We start from the raw sequence: 15,158 nt of genomic DNA on the forward strand, positions 1-15,158 counted from the left end.
GAATGGCAAGGTCAGAAAGAGCCCCCGCAACGCTCACAGTAGGTGAGTATGCAAACAGGATTAGCGCAGTCAGAGAGATTTGTTTTGGTCCGACCACGCTCAGCATGGACAAACAGGTTAGGGCAGTTTTGCAAAAGAACAGATCAGTATTTGCCAGTCACAGGCACGACTGCGGCAGAATGTCTGGACCGGTTCAAATTACAGGACCTGACCCTAAACCCCAACGGCAATATGGATTTCCCCAAGAGGCAGAGGGAGAAATCGCAAAAGTTATCGACAGCTTATTAGAGCAGGGCGTACTTAGATCAGTAGCCTCTACTAATAATGCCCCGATTTGGCCAGTGAGAAAGCCCAATGGATCACGGCGACTGACCATCGATTATCGGGAACTCAATAAAGCCACCCCCACAGTAGCCCCCACGGTAGCCACAAGTCCCGAGACCATGCTCAAACAGGGACTCAACTCAAAGTACTTTACGGTTTTGGATATCAATAACGGCTTCTGGTCCATTCCATTGGCAAAGGCGTGCCAGTAGAAATTTGCCTTCACATTTAAAGGACAGCAGTACACGTGGACATGCCTTCCACAAGAATTCCACAACTCCCCCTCCATTTTCCACCGACAGCTGGCAAATGGTTTGTCTAAATTCTCTCGCCCCGAATGTCTGGTCCAGTATGTGGACGACTTATTACTCCAGACAGACACCAAGGCAGAGCACATCATGCTTCTGTCTGAACTCCTGGAACTACTACAGACAATTGGCTGTAAAGTGAACCCCAAAAAGGCTCAAATTGTGGAAAGTAAAGTGATATATTTGGGTACGATTATCATGCATGGCAAGCGTGAGATCGAGCACAAAAGGATTGACTCGATTGCTAAATTGCCCCTTCCCCAGAATGTTTCAGCCCTCCAGTCATTTTTAGGACTGGTTGGGTACTGTCGGAACCACATTGACGGTTTCGCGACAAAGGCAGCCCCCCTCTCAGACCTCCTAAAGAAAGGAGCCCCTTGGGAATGGCTTCCACAGCATAGGGATGCTGTGGACGATTTAAAAAGAGCCCTTATCACAGCCCCTGCACTCCAAATTCCAGACCCACTTTCCCCCTATGCAATTGAGGTAGCAAGTACAGATCTGACCCTTTCGGCCGTACTCCTTCAGGAACGGCATGAGCAGCTAAGGCTTATGCCTCCAGAATCTTAAGTCCTGTGGAGCAAGTATTTTCAGCCTGTGAAAGGCACCTGCTCGCAGTTTTCTGGGCAGTGCAGTACTTTTCTTACATAACCGGACTGAACCCCATCACGATTCTGACCGAACACACCCCCACCCAGCTTTTGTTAGATGGACGACTGAAGGACGGCACAGTTAGTCAAATCAGAGCAGCTAGATGGACCCTTCTTTTGCAGGGATGGGACATCACTGTGAAGCGGACAAAGACACACACTTTTTTGGCAGATAACCTCCAGTACCCAGGAACACCCCATGAATGTGAGATCATATCCCCACTTCACAATACAGGACCCTTTATTGCAAGGACACCCCCCAAAAAGATAGGAAGTTCAACCCAAAGCCCCCCTCACACAGACACGTGTGCACCCTTGAGGATCTATGTGGATGGTTCATCCACTGTTTTAAATGGTAAGCGCATTACAGGATGCGGCATCTACATTGAGGACGCGCAGGGACGCGCACTAGAGGAGATTGCATTGAAATTACAAGGTCACTTAGGCGCGCAGGCAGCAGAGCTCGCGGCCATTGCGTACATTGTTGAGCACCCAGATTCATTCCCCAGCCCGGCAGACATTTATTCAGATAGTCTCTATCTCTGCAACAGTTTAACTGAGTTCCTACACCTGTGGAAGACACAAGATTTTGTTTCCGCAGATGGGAAGCCCCTCCCATCAGCCCCATTGCTCCACCATATTCTAGAGAAAGCAAAGGCTAGGATTTTTGGCATAATTAAGGTTAGACGTCACCACCGTTCATCCCCCCCTGGAAATGTGAAAGCCGACGCCTATAGGCAAAAGCAGGTTCCAGGCATGGACATTTTTGGATTCCCCCCGAAAGCGCCCCTATGAGTGCAGTTCAGGTCTCACAGACCAACATTGAAGATTTAGCACAGGCCCAAAAGCAGGACAGTACTCTCAGGGAGATTTTGAAAGGAACATTTGCAGCCCCTTACGACAGGTTTAAAAACGCCCTGACCACTCATGATGGTGTGGTTCTCAAAGACAACCTTTATGTGGTTCCTGAACAGGACAGGAATCAATTGATTTGCTTGTTCCATGACAGTCATGGACACCAGGGAATAGACCCCTCCACAGCCCACCTGAGACAGCTCTGTTGGTGGCCAAATTTAAAAGACGATGTTACACATTACATAGTGAATTGCCTTATCTGTGCCCAGAATAACCCAGACAGATATTCAAAGAAAGCACAGCTTAGCCACACTCGCCCCGTTAATGGCCCCACGACTAACCTCCAGATTGATTTTATAGGACCATTGCCCCCTTTCAGGAATGGCTATAAATACGTTTTAGTTGTCATCGACACATTCACTAAATGGGTTGAAGCATTCCCATCTAGAACCAATACGGCGAAAACAACGGCAAAGATTTTGACACACCACATCTTTACAAGATGGGGACTCCCCCGAAGCATTGAATCGGACCAAGGTTCCCATTTTACGGGACGTGTCATGAAGAACGTCCTCACGATATTTAGCATAACACAAAAATTCCACATCGCATACCACCCCCAGTCGAGTGGTATCACGGAGCGCATGAATCGGACTCTAAAACCTACCCTCAGGAAAATGGTCCAGCAGAATAACACGACTTGGGATTCAGTCCTCCCATTCGCGCTAATGTTTTTGAGAAACACTGTTTCGACTTCTACAGGTTTCACCCCACACACGCTCATGACCGGATGCCCCATGAAAGGTACAGAATTCCTTTCAGGACTTGACTTTACCAGCCCCGAAGTGACGGCCCTCACCCATGAGACTGCAGTAAAGCAATTGGTAGACAATGTAAAATCGGCTCAGTTAGCAGCCGCGGTAAGATTAGGCACGAAAAGGAAACAGAGCAAGGCCTGTTTCGATAGGACAGTACATGCGACTGAGTTTCAGGTAGGACAGCGGGTCATGCTGGCTGTCTACAACCCCAGCACATTTCTGTCACCAAAGTATTCGGGTCCGTATTCCATTGCGGACAAGTTAGCCCTTCCGTTTATAAAATAAAGTATCCAAACGGGAAGACTGCGTGGTTTCATATAAACCAGCTCAAGGCATATGGCTCGCAGTCTAACCACGCACACCATGTCATGCTTGACGCAGCATACCCCGCTCCGCCCTCAAGAGACACATTTCCACCCTCCCCCTCCCAGACCAGCACCTCCACAGGCTCGACCTCGACTCCGCCCATTGACTTTAGACTTCGCCCCAACACGCCCACAAGCAGCTATAGCAGAGACAGCGACTGTGACTCTGACGACGGCCACAGCACTCCTCGTTACTGCCCCGATACAACAGACCACACACACAGCAACTACGACTCTGACTCGAGTGGTCCCTTTGAGATCATATACATTAAAGCTCCAGACCCAGAACCACTCCCCCACAATGAAGACCCCGACTTCATTCACACAAATTTGGACACAACTTTTTGGCACCGCGACAATTCGTTCAGGCTCGTCTGGAATGACGAGATGGACCCACAATCACACCATGCAGCCTTAGCAGCCATTATTCATTCGCGAGTATGGCATCCGGGAGAATGGGATGACAATGAGTCTGACTCCCAAAACCAGAACCCCTTTGCGACCCTGTTCGCAGAAACTGATAATTGAGGTGTCCAGATGATGTAAAAAGAGGAACCGCTTGAGAGAGACACAGTGTCCTTTTCTGATGGAACCTGCACGTTTTATGTTGCATGTTTGTTTGTGTTTGTATGTTTTTTTTTCAGGAACAGCTGCTCTGTGGACACACGCCCCATTTGTCTGCCGATACCTTTGAGATCTTGCCCGACCCCCGTTCATAACTGCTCCTCTGATTTGAGGGTACTCTTATCAGCAGGAACCTCTGGGAACTTACCAGAGCCACGTTCATAACTGCTCTTCTGGTTCAAAGGTAGAACCATTACAGCAATCCCCCACGATGAATACACTCTTGCCCCTTCTTGTCCGGTCACTCAGGCAGTGGAGTAATGGCAGTGGTCCCCACCCTGTCTGAGGACCCCCCTCTGGTCAGCTAAGCTCGGGTACAGCACAGCACGCCCTACCCGGGGATTCCATCCAAATCTTACCCGTCGCGGCCCATACGCAACTCATTTCGGCACTCTTGGTTTAAAAGTTTGATGTTGTTTTGTTTTGTTTTCAGCTAACCCTTTGTTTGCCAACTCCCCATGCTATTTACATCCAGGAACATTGGGATGGTAAAACGCAAAGCCTGCGAGACGGCTCGCAGTGGTACTGTATTTGAGAGCATGTCTGGTCCTAAAATTCATTTTTGAAAAAAAAATGAGGGAGTCACAGAGAGTGACCAATCATAAAGGGAAACTTGGCACAAGAGGACAGACATGCTAACGTTCGAGATATTAAGCAAGATACCAACAGACACTATGCTTGATCTCATAGATTTTCAGACGCTCCAAGGGGCGATCAAAGGAACAGAAGAGAAGACACCGGAAGAGAAGAAAGAGATGAAGACGACGTCGTTCATTTTTGTATTATGAATTATAGGATCCATGTGGTTGCGCGCGGATGCAAACTCCCTTACCCCCACTCCACCAGCCGTTAATGTTTCACTTCCACAGAACATACAGAGCCCAATAACCAGTAACAGTACCCCGACCTGGTGTACCAAATTTATGACCTGGTACTCCTTGCCATACGTAGTTGAATCATTTTTAGCATTAGCAATAATCTGCATCATAGTGCAGACTTTTCAAATGAGGAAATGGCGAAGGAGAGCCTACCGCTCTCGTACCCCGGTATATAGGATGAGATCCCCTATCTTCGGTTTCCACCAGGCCTCTGAACCCCTCGAAATGTAATAAAGAATTTTTTCGTTTGTCGTTCATTTGTAAATAAAGAAATGTGTTTTCTGAAAGATTGTAGAACTCTGAGCTTGACTGCCAAGCCAGAGAAATGAAATATGAATGCTGCTATCGTTTTGTAATGTTAGGAAGTTAGTATGCTTGGATGTTTTGAGTGAGTGTAGTTTATTGAGGACAGTTAGAGGTTCCAGTTGTTGTTTGGAAATGCATGTCCCTTTATGACCACTTAGAAATTGTTAGGTAAAATTTTTCTGCATAGTTGAGGACAGTGTAGAGGCCATGGAACTCGCTGAGGTCAGGTAATGAAGACAGCATAGTTGTGTGATCCTTCACGCTTCACGTTAGGATCACAAGGAGGGAGTCTAGTCACCTGAGTTGGCCACTTCCCCACACAAAATGGAGAAACACAAAGACAGCAGGGAAAAATGGACAGTCTAACCAAACAAGCAGTTTTGCAGAGTTCCTGTGTATTTTGCCTGCAAAGAAAGCAGACAGCACTGAAACCAGCAGTTATACATATTGATGAGCGATCCCTGGGAACAATAGCTACAACAATTAGCTACATTTAAGACACTCAATAGCAAGTCAGACTCCTTGGTGCCAACGGGAGTCCGAAACAAAGGAGACAAACAAGCCACAAAGAACCGCCCAGCGATCAAGAAACAGCCCCAGTATTGGGGAATTCAAACCAATCGATTGGTATGGGATCCAATCAATTGGAAGTAAGCTCGGGGTCCGCCCAAAAGGGCGCGAAGACCCTGGGACCTATAAAAGACAGGTCCCAAGTTCAGTTCACTCTCTTTGCTGGCGCTCCCAGCAGAACATCTTAGCAGCTCTCGTAGAACTTGACCATAAGAAGGAGAGGCCTGGCCAACTGCTGCACCATCAAGTAAGTATCCAGTCAATACACGCTATGAGATAGATGCTCCTGACCCCTTAGTCCATACCAGCTGGAAGCCTGCAGACTCAGGATCGAGCAAGAGGCCATTGTTCCCTGACCCAGCGGGTTCCCTTATCCAGATAAGTATTGGTCTGTTAGTGGTAGGAATAGCCTACTCATTTAGTATTGTATGCATGAGTAGTGATTAACTGTGTATTAATAAACGTGTCTTGATTTGAACCTTACTAATTGGTGTATTGAGTTATTGATCTGAACTTGAACTTGAACCTCGTGGTGGTATCATAAGGATACCTGGCGACTCTAGAGCTAAGTAATAAAACAGAGCCAATTGAGTGTAAAGCGCACTCACCAGAATGAGCAACAGCTTGCAATATTCCAAAGCTGATGCCAACATCCTAATAGCTGCAGTGGAACAGGTAAAATAATCTTTAAAACTAAATTAACTTGTAAAATCTGTCAACACACGATACTGTAACTAAAAGATGCACATAATGTGTAAATGGTAACCAGTTAGTGCTTTATTTTGTAACTTCTAGAACAGTATTTTTCAAACTTTTTCCCAAGACCACTTTTACCAACCTGCACACCTTCGTGACCCACACTGGGCGAACCTTGTGACTCACGCTGACTGACCTCTGCAACCCACACAGGTCAACCTTCGAGACCCACCATTTTCACTTTAGTTAGCTTGGTTCTCACAATCTCACTTGATTTGTCATTCAATGTTACATTTCTGCTGAGGATTTCAGCTGATGATTTAAGTTCTCACTGCATTCTTTGAAAAAAATCAAGAGTTTGTCCTTGAACTCGCCATGTTTAGTCTTCAAATGCCTTTGAAGTTTTGAGGGTTTTCAAATTTCATTTGCCTGCACTTCCCTGCATATAACACACATGGGCTTTGCAGCCTGATTTGAACTGGCACATTTAACAAAGCCAGACCTCAAGAAATCATTTTAAAGGGCAGTACATGGTGCAATGGGTTCGCCCTGCTGCCTCACTGCACCGAGGTCCCAGATTCGATCTCGGCTCTGGGTCACTGTCCATGTGGAGTTTGCATATTCTCCCCGTGTTTGCGTGATTTTGCCCCCACATCCCAAAAGATGTGCAGGCTAGGTGGATTGGCCACGCTAAATTTCCTCTTAATTGAAAAAAAAATGAATTGGATACTCTAAATTTATTAAAAAGAAAATAAATCATCTTAATACTGTTTTGTTCCCAATTTGTGTTTCTTCTTAGTAAGCTGCTCACCAGAGGCCCTAGACCTCGCTATAGAGCTCATACAAGCACTGCTTTGTCCTGAATAGTTCTCTCCAACAGATTCAGTTGTGAGGTCCTGGCCTGTTTGTGTCTCTGGCCCTCTCTTCCTTATAACAAAATGATCCATCTTCAGTTCTTCACAATCCTGTTGCCTTGCTTGTGCACAGCTAGAAAATGTGCTGGGCTTGTGACCTGCTCTCTGCTGCCGGTTCTGGCAGGAAGACTGTGACATTCGCATTTAAACACTGATCGCAGCCAGCATTCTCCTTTTTTTCAGGTTTTTATTCCATTTTTATTAGGATTGACAAAAGTTACAACATTAGAAGGAACCAAGATGGGACACAATGATTGCACCTCAGAAACTGGGTGCTTCTTTTTTGAAACCGTTAAAAAGAGTTAACTGTGCCAATGAGGGAATGATGTGTAGATGCCGGCATTGGACTGGGGTGAGCACAGTAAGAAGTCTTCCAACACCAGGTTAAAGTCCAACAGGTTTGTTTCAAACACTAGCTTTCGGAGCACTGCTCCTTCCTCAGGTGAATGAAGAGGTATGCTCCAGCAACATATATATATACAAATTCAAAGATGCCAGACAATGCTTAGAATAGCTCGCATTCTAAGCATTGTCTGGCATCTTTGAATTTGCCTGTATATATGTTTCTGGAACATACCTCTTCATTCACCTGAAGAAGGAGCAGTGCTCCGAAAGCTAGTGTTTGAAACAAACCTGTTGGACTTTAACCTGGTGTTGGAAGACTTCTTACAATGAGGGAATGAACAGCACAAAGCTAGAGGCATTAACATGTCAGCTGTATACTTCAATCCCAGGTTTCTATGAAAATTCTAGCTTCATTATCTCAAATATACAGTCAGTGAAAGTCTAGAATTCCGAGACTCTGCATCTGGACCAGTTTTCCAAATCCATCTCTGCCAGCGTCATAACCTGTCCCATATTCATCACGTACTTGACCACCAGATTTCCCTCACCCAAACTGTCCACCTTATTTCCAGCCAATCTCTCAATCTGTTCTGATGATTCGATCAGCATATTCCATTAATAAATCTCATGCACTCTTCAGCATCACTATGTGTGTAATGTTCCACAAAACATTGAAAAATGGGCAAAACACAGTTCCTTTTTTTAAACTACCCTCCTGAATTCTCCTTGTAAACCTGGGACCAGCTTTCTGGGAGCAGCTTTCTGCTCCAAAATTTATCAGTGAGTCACCCAATCTCTGGTTGGAAAATTAGCTTTGCATCAGTTTATTTGTGCTGTATAAATCTCTATGCCTACCATTTCTGAAGTCCACAATTTCCAGCCTGTGTATAGCATGGACATGATGTAATTGTTGATGTCCCTTGCTCAATCGGAAATGCAGCCTCAGTTTACCTCTTGTTGTCGCAAATGGCTTTAATGCCAATTTAAAGTTTTGGGTAGTTTTGTGCTGTCGGCTCATGCCCGGAAGGAACTGTTTACACCAACCCATTTTATTTAATGTAATTTATTTTCTAACTCGAGAGACCTTTTCATCCCATCAGTCTGGATTCATTTCCAATCCACCTACCTAAGCTGATAAGACAGCGTTCAAATCTATATCACTACTCTCACCCCAAGGGATATCTGAAACTTCGTTATGATCCCCTTGTTCCTTGACACTATGATATATTTGGAATAATGACATCTCTGGCCATGTACTATAGGTTGTATTAATTTCAGTGGAAAATTCTCCTTCAGCCCAACAAATTTTAATTGCAAAACAATAAGGGGACTCCATTTCAGAGACATTGCTGACAACGGAACTAAATCGGGTGAGTTCTATGGCCCCAAAAGCAGCGACGGTCCCGAAGTGATTCAGGACATCCTAATGGGCTAGCACAGGTGCATCGTGGAACTAGTGCAATTCCATTTTCACGGTTCATTATGTGTGCCATTTATTTGGATGGAGCAAGAGGTGGAATGACAGCAGCAGCCTCAGAAGTAAGGAGAAACATCAGGTGGGTCTGTTAGAAGGTAACCAGTGAGGGAAGTGTCCAGGGAACCCCTTATCCAATCCACAAGATCGGCAGGCCGAGAGATATTTTCCTGACTATGGTTGAGGAGCACTACACCAGGAGACGGCGTGCTTCACTGGGCGGTCCACCACTAATCTATGTAGCAACCTGCAGGCTCAAAGTCTTGCTTTACCAGTAGCTAATATATTTGGATTCACCTGTACATCTTTTGGCCTCATAGAACATACAGTGCAGAAGGAGGCTATTTGGCCCATCGAGTTTGCACCGACCCACATTAAGCCCTCACTTCCACCTTATCCCTGTAACCCAATAACCCCTCCTAACCTTTTTTGGACACTAAGGGCAATTTAGCATGGCCAATCCACCTAACCTCAGGCCCCTCCCAAGCTATTATAGGTGACGATAGCCAGACCACGCAGAATGCAAAGTGCAGTTGCATCAAGCAGGCTACTAATGTCTTACTTCCCCAAAGCAATAAGTATGTGACCTTTCCCACTGACCCCAACAACCAAAATGTGAGAAGTTGTGGAATTGTAGCAATGCCTGGCTTCCCTTGTGTAAAAGGGTTATAGCCACTGGTCAGAATTTTCCAATCTTCCCAGAGGCAACAGAGGACTGGAGAATTGCAAATGTTAATTCCTTGTTCAAAGAAGGTATAAAGATAAGCCCAGCAACTACAGGCAGTAACTTCAGTGATGGAGAAACTTCCAGAAACAAAAATTTGGGACAAAATTAAGTCATATGGACAAACACGGTTAATTAAAGAAAGGCAGCATGAATTCCTTGAGGGGAAAATTGTGTTTTAACTAACTTGCTCAGGTTATTGAAGAGGTAATAGAGAAGGTTGTTGAGGAAAATGCAGTTAATGTGCTGCACATTGGCTTCCAAAAGAGTTCTGCTACTGTGCCACACCATGGACTTGTGAGCATAGCTCTTGGAATAAAAAAGACAATAGCAACATGGATACAGGATTGGCTGAGTGACATGAAACAGTGGATGTCTTTTGTGCTGGAAAAAGGTTTGTAGTGGTTTGTAGTGGAGTTCCTCAGCGGTCAGTGTTTGCTTTTCCTGATATATATCAATGACATAGATCTTTGTGTACTGGATACAATTTAAAGGTTTGCAGAAGTAGGAAACTTTGAAGCATTATAATCTGAGGAGGATAGTGTCGAACTTCAAAATGACATGGACAAGTTGATGGAATGGGCAGATAGGTAACAGATGGAGGTTCAACATGGATAAATCTGAACTAGTTCGGTCTTAACTAGAATATTGTATCCAGTTTGGGGCTCTGCACTTTGGGAGGGATGCGAAGAGAGAGTGTAGAAAAGATTCTTGAGAATGGTTCCAGGGATGAGGAACTTCGGGTATGAAGATGGATTGGAGAGGTTAGGACTGTTTTCTTTGGGAAAAAGAAGGCTGAGAGGAGATTTGATATTCAGAATCATGAGGGGTCTGGACAGAGTTGATGAGACAAAATTATGTTCCCACTATGAAAGGATCAACAATGAAAGGGACAGATTTAAAGTAATTGATAAAAGAAACAAAAGCCACCTTCACGCAATAAGTTATTAAGCTGTGAGAATGTGGTGGAGGCAGGGTCAATCGAGGCAATCAAAAGAGAATTGGATTGTTCTCTGAAAAGGTACAATGTGCAGGATTATGGGGAGAAAGCAGGAGACTGACACTAAGTGCATTGCTCAATTGGAGGGTCGTACAGACGCAATGGGCCGAATGGCCTCCACCTGTAATGGAAAAATTCTGTCGTTAATTTTTTTTTATAAATGTTTTTTTATTGAGTTTTCATATTTTATATATGACAAATTACAAGTTATTAGAGAGAGAGAAAAAAAAAAGGAAAACACAAAAATTTAACATGAATATTTACAGGTAAGCATCTTCATAACAATAATTGTGGCCGCCCCCTTTAGCCAGCATACATATTTTACATTCCCCAATATGGCCGAGGCACATGTTTATAGGCATTTATTTATAGTTTGGTTTTGGGCCTTGGCTTGCCATCAAACCCCCATACCGAGCCCGTAGCCCCCCCACCCTCCCCCCGGCTACCTTCCCCCGATTCCCGTCCATTTTCCCCTGGTTCTTGGCCACCCGACTATTCTTCCTCATGTACGTTGGCCACAAACAGGTCCCGGAACAGTTGCATGAATGGCTCCCACGTTCTGTGGAAGCCGTCGTCCGACCCTCGGATGGCGAATTTGATTTTCTCCATTTGGAGAGATTCCGAGAGGTCGGACAGCCAGTCTGCAGCTCTGGGTGGTGCTGCTGACCGCCAGCCAAACAGGATTCTACGGCGGGCAATCAGGGAGGCAAAGGCAAGGGCGTCCGCCCTCCTCCCCAGGAATAGATCTGGCTGGTCTGAAACCCCGAAGACCGCCACTATCGGGCATGGCTCCACCCTCACCCCCACCACTTTGGACATAGCCTCGAAGAAGGCTGTCCAGTACTCCACAAGTCTGGGGCAAGACCAGAACATGTGGGCGTGGTTGGCCGGGCCTCTTTGGCACCGCTCACATTTGTCCTCCACCTCCGGGAAGAACCTACTCATACGGTTTCTCGTTAAGTGGGCTCTATGTACCACTTTTAGTTGCGTCAGGCTGAGCCTTGCGCACGTGGAGGTGGAGTTGACCCTATGCAGTGCTTCGCTCCAGAGTCCTCACCCTATCTCCATCCCCAGGTCGTCCTCCCATTTCCTTCTTGTTGCGTCCAGTACGGTGTCATCCCTATCTACCAGTCGGTCATACATGTCACTACAGTTCCCTTTCTCTAGGATACTTGCGTCCAGTAGGTCTTCCAGTAGTGTCTGTCGTGGCGGTTGTGGGTACGTCCTTGTCTCCTTTCGTAGGAAGTTTTTGAGCTGCAGGTACCGTAGCTCGTTCCCCCCAGCTAGCTGAAATTTCTCTGTCAGTTCGTCCAGTGTTGCGATCCTGTCGTCCGTGTATAGGTCCCTGACTGTCAGTGTCCCCCCGTCCTGCCTCCACCTTTTGAAGGTGGCGTCAGTCAGTGCTGGTTTGAACCTATGGTTGTTACAGATGGGAGCCTTGTCCGACATTTTGTACAGGCCAAATTGCTGCCGCAGTTGGTTCCAGGATTGGAGGGTGGCTGTCACCACTGGGCTGGTGGAGTGTTTTTTGGGTGGGGATGGGAGTGCTGCCGTGGCGAGGGCCCGGAGGGAGGTTCCCATGCAGGAGGCCTCCTCCGCACGCACCCACTCGGCTTCTGGCTCCTGGATCCATCCCCTTACTCGCTCGGCTGTTGCCGCCCAGTGGTAGAATTGTAGATTCGGGAGGGCTAGCCCCCCCCCCTGGATTTTGTTTTTTGTATGACCTTCTTTGGGATCCTAGCATTTTTACCCCCCCATACGAACGCCATGATATGTTTGTCCAGCGCTTTGAAAAAGGCCTTGGGGATGTAGATCGGAATGGATCTAAACAGGAAAAGGAACCTGGGCAGTACGTTCATTTTGATCGTCTGGACTCTCCCCGCGAGGGAGATCGGGAGTGTGTTCCATCTTTGCAGGTCCTTTTTAACTTCCTCCGTCAGGCTGGTGAGGTTCCATTTGTGGATCCCTTTCCAGTCATGGGCTATTTGGATCCCCAGGTAGCGGAATTTATTTCGGGCTTGTTTGAACGGCAGCCCCTTTAGTGCTGCCCCCCCCCCCCCCCCCCCCCCCCCCTTGCGGGTGTACTGGGAAGATCTCACTTTTGCTCATGTTGAGTTTGTAGCCCGAGAAGGCTCCAAACTCTTTCAGGAGCGCTATGATTCCGTCCATGCTGCTTTGTGGGTCCGAGATATAGAGGAGCAGATCATCCGCATAGAGTGAGACTCTGTGCTATTCTGTGGTTAATTGACTGCACACATGTAATCGAGGTGCCAGAAGAGCAGCATCAACATTCATCATCAATAGGACTAAATAGACACTGGTTTGTGATTTGAAAATGGGAGGCGAATACTGGAACACAGATCTTCAGCACCACGGTCAAGTTTCCTCAAGTTCCTTAATCAATGGACTGAACCGTTTCTTAACATTGTGCGGATTGAAGTAAATAGGCTAGACATTGGCATCCATGATAGCGGAGACCTCATGAGGAGGCTGATTAAGATTATCCATTCAGCACTGTTGATTGAAGGTGCCTATCTTTTTCACTTTGCATTGCTTCTTGATCTGCCAGAAGCAGAATAATGGCCAGATCAACACTTACAGATTGCATTATTTACTAACACTTAGTCAAAGTATCCCACAACTGCTCACGTGATTTTATTTTGTAAATTAGAATTCTGCAAGGAATATAAAGCTATGAAAACCTTCCCCCACTTTTATTTTTACACTGCTCACGCACAATGCACAATGTTCTCAGCTGCTTTATTCTGCTGCTTTCCAGAGTTCCTGTGCTGTTCAATAATTGCTGAACTTGCTCCTTTTGTTACCATAGTAACTGACACTATTGGTTAAACAAGGCCACAATAATTTACACTGCAGAGTGTAATTTCATTTGGAGGCAAAGTTCTTGATGCCACTATATTGTTTTTTGCACTTTCTAATACAAAAATATTTTTTCAAGCTTTAGACAATTTCTCTGCCCCTGACCCCCTAAGCAGCGCTCTATTCTTTGCGTGTAAAATGCAGGAAAAAGAGAGAGTGATACCGATTGTGGGATCTCTGTACTTTTTTACATTGCTTCAGGGTTTTTGGGCTTTGCAGCCATTGGAGAAGTCCTCTGCTGATGGAAGATTGGATGGAACAGTGTAAACATAGCAAAAGAGGGCATTCAAAGTCTCCCACCTCATTCTTCTTAGTCAACATCAGGAAACCATAGTGGGGTATTGCTTAATCCCTGCCCAAAATTTAAAATCCAACCAGTAATCATTGACTGACAATCCCATTGACAGTTGAAAGTTCAGGAGCTGCAGGTAAATGGCCAGAGATACTTTCCATCTGACATCAGGGATAAACTGGCTCAACTGTGTCACCCCAATCCATAAGCATACTCTACGGGCTTTAGGAGTAGTGCTGACCTGAAACTCTGCCACTGGTAAATCAACACTTCATCAACAAGAATTTAGTCAATTACAGTCAGTAAATCATGTTTCCCTTTTAAAGAAGCTGCCAAATTCTCTCCATTATTCTGCTCTCTACAGTTCCTAATTGGTAACTTTTATCTCAGTTCGTAAACCAACCATCATACTCAATAGATACAAATAAGCTGTATCAATTGGTTTATTGCCGCTAAAATGAGTGGCAGAATATCAAAGTATTGCCCATTGTGGGGCACTCGGGTTGCACCAGAATGCGTGCTGGCAGCCTCTTCTTAATTGCTGCATTGGCATCTTTGTAGCAACATCCACAGAGGAAGAGAATTATAAATCCCTGATTAGCTTGAGGGGCAGCTTTCTCGCTCATCAACCAACTACATGAAAATCCTGAGATTGCTAATGACTCAAAAGTAGTCACTGCACTGATTAAATAGTTCATTTGAAATCATGACGTTATTTTAACTCAGTTGTTAGCCTTGTAACAAAATAAACAAGGGGATTCTACCTGAATGCTTTAACCAGTACTTTACTGGAAGGATTTATGGGCAGAATTCTCCCCTTCCTCCCGTGGCGGTTTTAGTGGTGGGCAGGCGGGGTGAATTAGTGGGAGCCAATAATTTGGAAACCCGCCTGCATAAAACCACATTGCAATTTTTCCAATGGCAGATCGGTCTTGCCGGTGGCGTGAATACCATTTGCATCTCATGAACGCTCATTATAACAGCTGCCTGCCGACATCAAGTCAGACATTCCAATCTTGGGTCACGCTGGCGTGAAATTACAATAGTTTAAAACCCGGGGTGGCATTCTCCCCTGCCCGGCGTGACGGAGGGTCCCGGAGTAGGGGAGTGGCGCCAACCACTCAGGGGTCGGGCC

The sequence above is a fragment of the Scyliorhinus canicula genome, chromosome 13, assembly GCF_902713615.1.
Source record: "Scyliorhinus canicula chromosome 13, sScyCan1.1, whole genome shotgun sequence".
Classification (NCBI taxonomy): domain Eukaryota; kingdom Metazoa; phylum Chordata; class Chondrichthyes; order Carcharhiniformes; family Scyliorhinidae; genus Scyliorhinus; species Scyliorhinus canicula.